Genomic DNA, 9,913 nt, shown 5'->3' on the forward strand with positions numbered 1-9,913 from the left:
AATCACTTAAGCCCTTCACAGAGAAGATGTTCAAATTCCCTATAAGAATATGAGAAGTTTCTCCATATCATTAGTCATCAAGGATACTCACAAGGAATTCCACTAATCTCCAGGATTATTATTTATTTTATTGAGATTCATAATAGTTTAAATCATTGTGAAATTTCAGTTGTACATTATTTCTTGACTGTCACCACATAAGTGCTCCCCTTCACCCCCTGTGCCAACTCCCAACTCGTATTCCCCTGGTAACCACTGAACTGTTTCCTTTGTCCATGTGTTTGTTTATATTCCACATACGAGTAAAATCATCTGGTGTTTGTCTTTCTCAGTCTGGCTTATTTCGCTTAGCACAATTCCCTCCAGGTACATCCATGTTTCTGCAAATGGGATGATTTTGTCTTTTTTATGGCTGAGTAGTATTCCATCATATATATATACCACATCTTCTTTATCCAATCATTGGTTGATGGGCACTTGGATTGTTTCCATGTCTTGGCTATTGTGAATAGTGCTGTGCTGAACATAGGGGTACATATGTTACTTTGGATTGTTGATTTCAAGTTGTTTGGGTAGATACCCAGTAGTGGGATAGCTGGGCCATATGGTAGTTCTATTTTTAGTTTTCTGGGGAATCTCCATGCTGTTTTCCACAGTGGCTGCACCAGTTTGCATTCCCACCAACAGTGTATGTGGGTCACCTTTTCTCCACAACCTCTCCAACATTTGTTGTTTTTTTGTCTTGGTGATTATAGCCACTCTAACGGGTTTAAGGTGATATCTTGTTGTAGATTTGATTTGCATTTCCCTAATGATTAGTGATGTTGAGCATCTTTTTGTGTGTCTGTTGGCCATCTGTATATCTTCCTTGGAAAAATGTCTGTTCATATCCTTTGCTCATTTTTTGATCTGGTTGTTTGTTTATTTTGTTGTTGAGTTGTGTGAGTTCTTTATATGCTTTGGAGATAACCCCTTGTCTGATAAATGATTTGCAAATATTTTCTCCCAGTTGGTGCATTGTTTTCCATTTTGTTGATGGCTTACTTTGCTTTGCAGAAGCTTTTTAGTATGATGTAGTCCCATTTGTTAGCTTTTTCTTTTGTTTCCCTTAACCATGTAGGCATGGTATTTGAAAAGATGTGGCTAAGACCAATGTCAAAAAGTGTACTGCTTGTATTTTCTTCTAAGATTTTTATAGTTTCAGTTCTTACATTCAAATCTTTGATCCATTTAGAGTTATTTTTTATCTATGGTGCAAGATAATAGTTACTTTCATTCTTTTGCGTGTAGCTGTCCAGTTTTCCCAACACCATTTATTGAAGAGACTTTCCTTTCTCCATTGTATGTTCTTGGCTCCTTTGTCAAAGATTAACTGTCCACAGATGTGTGGTTTTGTTTCTGGGTTTTCAGTTCTGATCCATTGATCTGTTTGTCTCTTTTTGTGCCAGTACCATGTTGTTTTAATTACTATAGCTTTGTAGTATGTTTTGAAGTCAGGGATTGTGATGCCTCCAGCTTTGTTCTTTTTTCTCAGGATTGCTTTGGCTATTCGGGGTCTTTTCTTATTCCGTATTTATTTTTGGGTTTTTTGTTCTATTTCTGTGAAGAATGTCATTGGGATTTTTATTGGGATTGCACTGAATCTGTAGATTGCTTTAGGTAATATGGACATTGTGACTATGTTTATTCTTCCGACCCATGAGCATGGAATATCTTTCCATTTCCTTATATTTTCCTCAATTTCTTTCAATAATGTCTTTTAGTTTCCATTGTACAGCTCTTTTACCTCTTTGGTTAAGTTTATTCCTAGGTATTTTATTCTTTTTGTTGCGGTTGTAAATGTGATTTTATTCTTTATTTGTTTTTCTGTTAGTTCATTGTTAGTGTCTTGGAATGCAATTGATTTTTTAAAATTGATTTTGTACCATTCAACTTTTCTGTAGTTGTTGATTATTTCCATTAGTTTTCTGGTGGATTCTTTAGGGTTTTCTATATATAAAATCATATCATCTGCAAATAGCAAAAGTTTCACTTCTTCCTTCCCAATTTGGGTTCCTTTTATTTCTTTTTCTTGCCTAATTGCTCTGGCCAATACCTCCAGTACTTTGTTGAGTAAGAGTGGTGAGGGTGGGCACTCTTGTCTTGCTCCTGTTTTCAGAAGGATGGCTTCCAGGTTTTCACCATTAAGTATGATGTTGGTTGTGGATTTGTCATATATGGCCTTTATTATGTTGAGGTACTTTCCTTCAATATCCATTTTATTGAGAGTTTTTATCATAAATGGCTGTTGGATCTTGTCAAATGCTTTCTCTGTATCTGTTGAGATGATCACGTGAGTTTTAAGCCTCATTTTGTTAATGTGGTTTATCACATTGATTGATTTGTGGATGCTGAGCCATCCCTGCATCCCTGGAATGAATCCCACTTGATCCTGGTATACGATTCTTTTAATGTGTTCCTGCATTTGGTTTGCCAATATTTTGCTGAGGATTTTTGCATCTAAGTTCATCAGTGATATTGGTCTATAGTTTTCCTCTTTCGTGTTGTCCTTGTCTGGTTTTGGTATAAGGGTAATGTTGGCCTCACAGAATGTGTTAGGAAGCTTTCCATCTTCAATTTTTTCAGAATAGTTTGAGAAGGGTAGGTACTAAATCTTCTTTGAATGTTTGGTAGAATTCTCCAGAGACTCTATCTGGTCTTGGGCTTTTGCTTTTGGGGAGGTCTTTGATTACTGTTTCAATCTCTGTACTTGTGATTAGTCTATTCAGATTATCTCTTTCTTCTTGATTCAGTTTTGGGATGTTGTATGAATCTAGGAATTCATCCATTTCTTCTAGGTTATCGAATTTGTGGGCATATAGTTTTTCATAGTATTCTCTTATAATCCTTTGCATTTCTGCATTATCTGTTGTAATTTCTCCTCTTTCATTTCTAATTTTATTTATTTGAGCCTTCTCTCTGTTTTTCTTGGTGAGTCTGGCTAAGGGTTTGTCAATTTTCTTTTTCTTCTCAAAGAACCAGCTTGTAGTTTCACTAACTGTTGTTTTTTTTTTTTTTAGTCTCTGTTCCACTTATTTTTGCTCTGATTTTTATTATTTCCCTCCTTCTGTTGACTTTTGGCTTTGTCTGTTCTTTTTTTCTAGCTCTGTTAGGTGCATTTTAAGATTACCTTTTTGAGATTTTTCTTGCTTGTTGAGGTGGGCCTGTATTGCTATGAATTTCCCTCTTATGACCACTTTTGTCACATGTTGTAAGAGTTGGTATGTTGTATTTTCATTCTCGTTTGTCCTTGGGCATTTTTTAATTTCCCCTTTGTTTTCTTCAGTGATCCAAAGGCTGTTCAATAGCATGTTGTTTAGTCTCCACATATTTCTGACTTTCCCTGTTTTGTTCTTGTGATTGATTTCTAGCTTCATAGCATTGTGGTCTGAAAAGATGGTTGGGATGATTTCAATCTTCTCGAATTTATTGAGGCTTGTCTTATTACCCAAAATATGGTCTATCTTTGACAATGTTCCGTGGACACTTGAGAAGAATGTATATTCTGCCATTTGGATGGAATGCTCTCTATATATCTATTAAATCCATCTGATCAAGTGTTTCTTTTAAGTCTATTTCCCTGTGGACTTTTTGTCTGGATGATCTGTCCACTGAGGTAAGTGGGATGTTGAGATCCCCTACTGTTATGGTGTTGCTGTTACTTTCTCCTTTTAGGTATGTTAATAATTGCTTTATGTACTTTGGTGCTCCTGTGTTAGGTGTATATATATTAATAAGTGTTGTGTCTTCTTGGTGGAATGTCCCTTTTATCATTATATACTGCCCCTCTTTGTCTCTCATTGTTTTGTTTTAACTTTTTTAACTTTTTAAAAGTCTGCTTTGTCTAATAAAAGTATGGCAACAGCTGCTTTATTTTCTTGGTCATTAGCTTGGAGTATCGTGTTCCATCCCTTCACTCTGAGCCTATGTTTGTCTTTGGAGCAGAGCTGCATTTCCTGTGGGCAGCATATTGTTGAGTCTTGTTTTTTAATCCATCCAGATACTCTGTGTCTTTTGATTGGAGAATACAATCTATTTCCATTTGGAGTGATGATTGTTATATGAGGGCTTAATGCTGCCTTTTTATCTCTTGTTTTCTGGTTGTTCTGTGTTTCCACTGTTTCTCTCCCTTCGTATTTTTGGACTGTCATTTCATTTTGTTGGTTTTCTGAGGGAGATCTCTCAGTTTTCTCTCTTTTTGTGAACTGTGGCTCTGCTCTGATTTTTTGTTTAGTGGTTACCATGAGGATTGTATGACAGATATTGGAGATGAGATAGTCCATTTTCTTATAGCCTCTTATCTCCATTAACCTAAGCAGGTTCCTTTTCTTTCCTCTCCCCTTATGAGCAATTGCTGTTACAAATTGTTCTGTTTTTAATTTTGTGAGTTTGTAGCTAATTTGAAGTGTTTATCATTACTTTTGATGCTTTCTTTCCCTTTCTCTTTCAGGTTATAATCGAGTCTTTGCCTCCCTGCTCTAGTAGAGAGCTTCAGGTTTCTGATCATGTCTGTCTATTTATCTCCTTGCTCAGAGCTTTGTAGGCCTTTACCTTTTTGTTGCTGGTGTGAGGGCATCTTGAATTATTTCTTGTAGGGGAGGTCTACTGGTGATGAAATCCCTCAGCTTTTGTTTATCTGAGAAAGTGTTTATTTCTCCATCATATCTGAAAGAAAGTTTCACTGGATAGAGTATTCTTGGTCCAAAGTTTTTGTCTTTCAGTATTTTGAACATATCATTCCGTTCTCTCCTAGCCCATAGAGTTTCTGCTGAGAAATCCACTGAAAGTCTGATAGGGTTTTCTTTGTAGGTTATTTTCTTCTGCCTTGCTGCTCCTAATATTTTTTCTTTATCACAAACTTTTGACGTTTTTACTATTATATCCCTTGGAGAAGGTCTTCTATCATTGTTGAAGTTGGGCATTCGATTAGCTTCATTTACCTGTAAATCTGAATCCACTTTCGGGTTTGGGAAGTTCTCAGCAATTATTTCTGCGAACAAGCTCTCTGCTCCTTTCTCCCTTGCTTCTCCCTCTGGAATACCTATAATCCTTATGTTGCTTTTCCTAATTGAGTCAGACATTTCTTGAAGAATTTCTTCATTTAAAAAAAAATCTTAGTTCTATCTCCTCCTCCACCTGCAGAATTTCTACATTTTTATCCTCAAGAAGACTAATTCTTTCCTCCATAAGATCAGTTCTATTTCTTAATGATTCTAGATTATTTTTTATTTCATTATTTGTGTTTTTCATATCCAGAATTTCTGCTTGATTTTTTTTTAAAGTTTCAATCTCTTTGGTGCAGAGATTCATTTTATTGGTCAGCTCCTTGAATTGTCTTTCTTGTTTTGCTGTAAGTCATTGAGTTTCCTTATGATGGTTATTTTGAATTCTGTGTCTTTTAGGTTGTAAATTTCTGTCTTCTGGGTTGGTTTCTGGAGAATTGTCATTTTCCTTCTGGTCTGAATTGTTGCTGCAGTTCCTCACAGTGTTTGATGAGTTAATCTTTTTGGGGGGCATTTGTGGTATTCTTAAGATGCAGATTCCCCCTATTACCGCTAGGGGGAAGCAGGAGCAGCATTTCTGGCCCCATCCCAACTGCTGGCAGCTGTAGGGGTGTTATGGGTGCTTGCCCCAACCTGGGGTGTGTTCAGGCACTTGTGTGGACTGCCCTTGGTGGACGGTGGTTTCCTGGCTGGGCTAGGGCCACCCTTTGGGGCCTCAGGGGTACTCTGAGCTCCCCCTCCCCACCAGAAAGTGATCACCAGTGGGCTAAAGCTGCTGCTGCCTATTCCCACAACCTCCCAGGACATGTTCTTTCTTTGGAGGCTCAGCAGCACTATGAGCGCTCATGCGCTGGCCTGGGGAGCGTTTGCCACAGCGTGTAGATTGCTGCAGTCTCTGTTTATGCTTCGCAGTCCCTGGAGCCACTGTGCGTGGTGGGTGGGGTTTCCTTGCTGGGACTCGAGCTGTGGCTGCTCCTTGGCAGCACAGGGACATTGTTAGCTCCTCCTCCCCACCAGGAGAGCCACCACGAGCCCAGGCTAAAGGTTAGCACCGCCTCCTCCCACAGTCGCCCTGGTGCATGTTCCCACTTTCCAGGCACTTGCACCAGGTTGGAAACCACTCAGGTCCATGCACAGGGATACCGGGGGAGAGCAGGGTGTGCTCATCTCTCTCTGCCACTTCCCGGGGGGTCAGTCCATCCACCCTCAGATGTATAGCTGCGTGTGTCTCTCAGGAATCCTGTTGTGCTGTGTGGGCTTCCCCCATGGGTCAGTGAATGTCCGTTTAGTTGTGGTTCAAAAGGGGGAAAGACAAAAGGAACAGCTCACCTTGCCAAGTTGCTCTGTGAATTCTTGATCTCCAGGATTATTAAAATGAAAACAGGCAAAAAAATACCAAAAAAGCAGTTGGAAATATAAAGTATTGATTCTGACCCAGCTCATGTCTTCTGGTGTCAGGATGGGACCACTCCTGGAAAGGATGCCCCAGCGGCTATGAACGTGATCCAGAAACGGAACAGATGTCCCAGGGAAGATCACACCTCCTTGGTGATCCCATGCCTAAAACTGCTCCCTGAGCGTCAGAGATGTACATAATGGGGACACGGGGGCACACTTCTTTCAAATGGTGAGAGGTTATTACCTGAAACATAGTTACTAAAATAAGGAGCTGTTCCTGAATGTGACACATAGCATAAGTCTCAGAAAAGTAGGCTTTTCTCCTCATCCAAGGTCATGCGAGGCATTCAAAGACTCGGAGAGGATCGAGCACAGAGGGTTCCCCCCCAGACACTGAGATCAGCACTTTTCTCTTCCTTCACCTTAATGCAAACACCTGAGATCCATGTCCTAAGGATGCTGGAATCCAGTTACCCTGGAAATTTTACCTGCACTGCTTTCTATTCTATTGAGTGCCTCAAAAGATTGGATGATACCCATTCTCATTTTGGAGGGAAATCTATTTTACTGAATTCACCAAGTTAAATGTCAAACTTGTCTGGAAACACCCACTAATAATATTTAATCTGGGCATCTCACAGCCAAGTCAAGTTGACATATAAGATTAACCATCACATCGGCCTTGGAGGCCAATGTTTAGCACACACACACAGACACAGAGCTTGGCATTGGGCATTCTGAGCACTGAGGTGGGCCATTTTCTTCCCTTTGCCCTGGGGAAGATGGGGCTCCTCTGGATTGGCAAATGGCCCTAGTTGTCAGGTCAAAGAGATACTGGGACAATGTCTTAGTAGGAGAGAAATACTGGAGATGCTCTTTTCCTGGATCATTTGCATGTTACTGTAAACCTACGTCTGGCCACCGGTGTCCAACAGGGTCGCCGATCCAGGTACAAAGGCTTGACGGTCTTTGCCCCCTGAACTCCAGTCAGTTTCTTTCCCCAACACACTCCTCGCCTCAGAGCAGTTGAACAGCTGTAATGCCACATCAGCAAGGTGAGCCAACAGACGAGCGATGATGCGCAAGGCTGCCATAGCAGCTGTACCTCCACTGATCCTCGGAGCCTGGTGGCTGCTGCTTCAACTGCTCCATTCTCTTGTGGCCAACTGGAACCTGGAAGCTAACAGGGAAGGGGATTCTGGGAAGTGTAGTTCCAGCCTGGCAAAGCCTCCACAGGTTTCTTCACTGAAGGCTTCAAATCACTGTTTAAAAATCATACTTTAAGTACAGTAATTGCTCAGAAGTGTAAATTTCCAACTGCCCCCCCCCCCACTAGCTATGATTCCTGTGGCTACTGTTTCAGTTATCTCTTTCTGCACGTCACCAAACCACCCTAAAACTCAGTGGCCCAAGCAATCATTTTATTCTATCTCATGTTTCTGCAAATTGACCAGAGCCCAGCTGGGCAGTTTCACTCCTAGTTTTGCTCTGGGAAGTCAGGTTGGGATGGTGTGGTGACTGGGATTGGATATCTGACCCTTCAGTGTTCCTCTATGTAACATCTCTCTCCATCAGAATCCCCTAGGTTGCTTACACAGGTGCCCAGGGATCCATGAGGCAGGAGTGGAAGTTACAATGCCTTCTTAATGTCTGAGCTGGTGAAGCCTCAGAACATCTTGTCCTCCATATTCTTTTGGACAAAGCAGTCATGGACCCAATCCAGGTTCCAAATGAGGAGATTATCATAACAAATTCCATCTTGTAAGGAGAGGAGCCACATGTTTGTACAAAGGAGGGGCAGGATTGCTTCGGATTGTTTTTGGAGACCAGTTCCTACAGCTACTCACCTGCCTGAGTGTTGGCTGCTTCCTCTATCCCATGAGGAAGGTTACCCCTCTTTGTCAGGGATGTTGAGATAATGAAATAGGAACAGATATTTAAAGGGGCCACACAGATCCTTCGCCTTTCCTGCCCTTGGATTGGTGACGACAACTTGGCCTTGTCCATAGGGCATTCCTGAGGGTGAACAGAAGGACATGGGTGAGAAGTAGAGGTGCTTCCCTGGCCTGCCTCCCTCCTTCCAGGCTGACCTGAGCCCTCCTCAGCACCATCTGACATCCTGGCCATCCTATAGCCAGGCATAACGTCCCTATTCTGTGTGATCAGGCCTCTCTACAGGGCTGCGGACATCTCCAAATCACCATTTGTCCCTGAATCAGCACCACGGATAGCACCACTGACCTTTCCTAGGGATCCCAAGGAGCCAGGATAGAGTGAGCACCTCCTATGAGTGGTGGTCTGACCCCTGCTGGGGCAGAGGTGGGGTTGGTCACAAACAGAGCACAGAACCTGGTAGCTGGTGGAGAATCTCCAGCACAGTAGAGGAGTGTGTGGAATTGAGAAGATAACACCTGAGAGTCCAGCAATTCCCCAGGTACCAGGATCGCCTTTGAAATTCACAACCCTTGTGACCGCCTGAGAGTCCCTAACATGTCTACTAGGCTCTTTGCTCCCAGAAGAGCAGGAGCCCCTCTCAACCCAGGTGTGATTCCCCATCACAGTCACCTACCCTATGCACGGAATTGTCAGGTAACCACTCTCCCAGCCAGACGTTGCTCTCCTCGAAGGCAAGGTCTAGATCTCTCATATTTATCCCTTTACTGGAGACCTGAAGGCACAGTGCACATGATTGTTGAATGAATGAATGAATGAATGAGTGAATGAATGAAATTTCCTCTCTCAACTCACGGAGAGAGTTGACAGTTCTCTTCGCTCATTAACATGTGCTTCCTGTCTCCCAGCTCAATGAATCCTGGGCAGACCAAGATTGTTGAAGTGGTTCCCAGTGCAGACAATGGTGCATGAGACGGGGCAACCATGCGATTTGGACAAGTCCTTTGTGCACTCTGGACCTTGGTGTTTCTGCAAATTGGAGAAGTGGAAATACAAGGCCCCCCAGCTCTATTGGCCTATTGGTCATAGTTCCTCTTTTACACACAATTGGTTTCTCTGTGGCTTCCTCATGTCTCTCCTTCCCATTCTTTTGCTTTTCTTTGTAAATTGGGGACCACGGAAAACAGACTAAGCCTGGCCTAGCCCTTCTGACCACAGATGCTGCAGCTGCTCCTGCTGGGAGAGAGAGAGTGGCCAGGACGGGGCGGGGGGGCCCAGGTGGGGATGGGGCTTTAGGATGAGATTCCAGCTGAAAATATAGGAATTGGTGATGGCATGAGAGTACCTATAGATGCTCAAAGCTGGCACTTTCCTTCTCTATGATCACAAATTGCTTCTACTCCAGTATTTGGGTGAGTAAAGGCAGCATGCTCAGATGATAAAACCACAGAGAAAAGCAAGGAATCAGTTGGCATTATAGTGAGGCTGGGACTCCTTGGAGGGAGTGGGGTGTGGGCATAGGGAGGGGGATCAAAGGGGAGGACCTGGGTGTTCCTGACATTCTATTTCTTGGAGGGTGT

The 9,913-nt window shown here is 42.2% G+C and overlaps 1 long non-coding RNA gene across 1 annotated transcript; it reads right to left on the bottom strand.

Moving 5' to 3' along the window:
* Positions 1 to 7,040: 7,040 nt before the first annotated feature.
* LOC106822331 (uncharacterized) lies at positions 7,041 to 9,379 on the bottom strand. Its single transcript, XR_001395880.3, has 3 exons — positions 9,010 to 9,379; positions 8,288 to 8,456; positions 7,041 to 7,702 (listed from the first exon to the last, which is right to left on the bottom strand). It is a non-coding gene; the product is annotated as an uncharacterized lncRNA (long non-coding RNA).
* Positions 9,380 to 9,913: the final 534 nt, after the last annotated feature.

This window comes from Equus asinus, chromosome 26 (assembly GCF_041296235.1).
Source record: "Equus asinus isolate D_3611 breed Donkey chromosome 26, EquAss-T2T_v2, whole genome shotgun sequence".
Lineage (NCBI taxonomy): Eukaryota > Metazoa > Chordata > Mammalia > Perissodactyla > Equidae > Equus > Equus asinus.